The 3,202-nt window shown below is 48.7% G+C and overlaps 1 protein-coding gene across 1 annotated transcript in view; it reads left to right on the top strand.

The window, feature by feature from the left end:
- Window positions 1-3,202, top strand: part of LOC122540536 (nectin-1-like) — a 304,355-nt gene that overhangs the window by 291,213 nt on the left and 9,940 nt on the right. The gene's annotated exons all lie outside the window — the stretch shown is intronic.

Genomic DNA, 3,202 nt, shown 5'->3' with positions numbered 1-3,202 from the left:
ACAGGGTTCTCCACACACACTGACTCTCACTGGGGTACAGGGTCCCCCCCACACACACTGACTCTCACTGGGGTACAGGGACCCACACACACTGACTCTCACTGGGGTACAGGGACCCACACACACTGACTCTCACTGGGGTACGGGGCTCCCCCACACACTGACTCTCACTGGGATACAGGGTCCCCCCCACACACTGACTTTCACTGGGGGACGGGGTTCCCCACACACTGACTCTCATTGGGGTACGGGGTCCCCCCCACACACTGACTCTCAGTGGGGTACAGGGTCCCCCCCACACACTGACTCTCACTGGGGTACAGGCTCCCCCACACACACTGACTCTCACTGGGGTACAGGCTCCCCCCCACACACTGACTCTCACTGGGGTACAGGGACCCACACACACTGACTCTCACTGGGGTACAGGGTCCCCCACACACACTGACTCTCACTGGGGTACGGGGTTCCACACACACTGGGGTACGCGGTCCCCCACGCACTGACTCTCACTGGGGTACAGGGTCCCCCACACACACTGTCTCTCACTGGGTACAGGGTCCCCCCCACACACTGACTCTCACTGGGGTACAGGGTCCCCCCCACACACTGTCTCTCACTGGGGTACGCGGTCCCCCACGCACTGACTCTCACTGGGGTACAGGGTCCCCCCCACACACTGACTGTCACTGGGGTACGGTGTCCCCCACGCACTGACTCTCACTGGGGTACGGGGTCCCACACGCACTGACTCTCACTGGGGGGACAGGTTTCTATATCTATGAATACTTTTACTGCTGTGTCATCTTGACAATGTGTTTGTGAGAAAAACTAGCAGGAAACCAATTTTCCCTGAATTAGTTTTATTCTGTTGTACGAATTGGGACACACTGTGTTCTACCTGCACTAGTGAGATTTTTTTTCCAGATACTGTGCCCTCTTTCTGCCTCACAGAGATGCTGCTGAGGCTGCTTGTGATGGTTGTGAGTGATCTGAATGTGAGTGGGTCTGTTTATGGCGTAATCGACTCATCATTAGACTGTCTGTTCAGGGCTGCACTGTGTCGCATCCACTCTCATCAGTTTCCCGAGTCCTGGTAATCAATATCACCATTCTATCATACACGTTAATGTTCTCCCAACAATGGAAACCTTTCCCAGGCATTACAGTGAACTGATTGGAAACAGGCAGGAACTTATTTAACAGTATTGCAGGATCTTTTAACCATGACGAAACAGCATTCTAAGTATGATTTCGTCCATTGAAAGTGTACTGTTATAGAACTGTAGTCATCACAACAAACTGACAACAGAACATGAGAAATAGCAACAGGAGAAGGCCATTCAGCCCCTCACCCCTGTCATTCAATATAATGCTAGCTACCGTCTGACTCAATGCCATTTTCCTATCCAAAACCCATATTCCTTTTTGAGTGGGATATCTATGAAGCTCAGCCTTGGGCGTACTCAGTGACCGAGCATCCACAACGCTGTGGGCCAGTGCCTTCCGGAGATTCATAACCCTCTGAGTGGAAACACTTCTCCACGTCTCAACCCTAAGCAGATGATGCCTTATCATCAATGAAATCTCTGCAGCCTGGGCGGAATCAGCCTCTCAGTGTCTACCCTGTCAAACCTTTCAGAGCTTTGCTGATAGAGAAGATCTCAATCTTCAAAAGTCCAGAGGCTAAACTTCATTCTGCTCACAAGATAACTCTGTCTTGTGAAGCAATCAGTCTAGTGACCCTCACTTGCACTTTGGTTAAAGCGAGTGTATCCTTCCTTTTGTAGGAAGATTGAAATTATCCAAGATATTCCAGGTGTGGTTCCACCAACATCCTGCAGCAATAGTCCCTAACAATTGCATTCCATTGCAGGAGACATAAACACACCACTTACCTTCCTCATTGCTAGACATACTGGTGTATCAGGAGAAAGTGAGGTCTGCAGATGCTGGAGATCAGAGCTGAAAATGTGTTGCTGGAAAAGCGCAGCAGGTCAGGCAGCATCCAAGGAACTGGAGAATCGACGTTTCGGGCATTTCCTGAAGAAGGGCTTATGCCCGAAACGTCGATTCATACTGGCGTATCAGTCAGGTGGTTCTCCCAATGCAGTCAGTTCCCCTGGAGCACACCTCCTGATACGGTATTCCTTCGTGTAAACCAGAAACACAGACACCTAAGACTGGGAGAAAGAATCTTCCACAAACAGATGGGGTTTTCCTTCTGCCTTTGAGTGTGATTCGAGTTGTTTTACTGATGCCCTGATCTTGGTTACACCTTCAGATGGAATACACTGACCTGTTCAGCTTTCCTTCCATTTATGAAAAGTCAGTAAAAGACAGGGCCAGGGTTAGAATCAGAGATTTTGCGATTGTTATTTATGGACTCCTGTTGTGTTTCCTAAACTTTGGAAATGCACTTTGAGATCCTGAGTCCAAAAAAGATGCTATATAAATTCAATCCTTTCTATAAAATTCATCCACCATAAATGCAGAGTGGTAGCAGTGATTACCACCTACAAGATGCACTGGAATAACTTACCAAGGTCCCTCTGACAGCATCATCCAAACCCACAACCACTTCCATCTAGAAGGACAAGGGCTGCAGCTACATGGGAACGCCACCCCCTGCAAGTTCCCCTCCAAGCCACTCACCCTCCTGACTTGGAAATATATCGCCGTTCCTTCAAAACATCCAAGCTCCTGGAATTCCCTCCCTAAGAGCATTGTGGGTCAACCTATAGTACCTGGACTGCCACGGTTCAAGAAGGCAGCTCATCCCCACCTTCTCAAGGGGCAACTAGGGACGGCCCAGTCAGTGACCCCCCCACATCCTGTGAGTGAATAAAACAGATTCCCGATGGTAGCAGCAGAGAGTGCTGAGTGATGTGAAACTAAGGGAATGCTGGGCATTCCCAATGGGATCTGGTTTCTTTTCAGTCACACAGTAATGGTCAGATTTGAATTTGTTCATTTGTTGATGTTACAGATGAAGTGACTGTTAGTTGAGTTGACTGTAATCTGGGCCTAATGCCAACTTGTATTGTATATTAGTTCACTCATTAGCAGAATGTTTACTCTTTTAAAAATATTTCTGCACAAGTTCCATTTTTTCAATTTTTTCCTCTGTTACTGACATTTTCTCCCCTTTCTTGTGTTTCCTTTCTTTCCTGGAATGCTCCCCCCCACCCCCTCTCTCTCT

This window comes from Chiloscyllium plagiosum, chromosome 35, assembly GCF_004010195.1.
Source record: "Chiloscyllium plagiosum isolate BGI_BamShark_2017 chromosome 35, ASM401019v2, whole genome shotgun sequence".
NCBI lineage: Eukaryota > Metazoa > Chordata > Chondrichthyes > Orectolobiformes > Hemiscylliidae > Chiloscyllium > Chiloscyllium plagiosum.
This window is presented reverse-complemented; position numbering and strand designations above follow the sequence as displayed.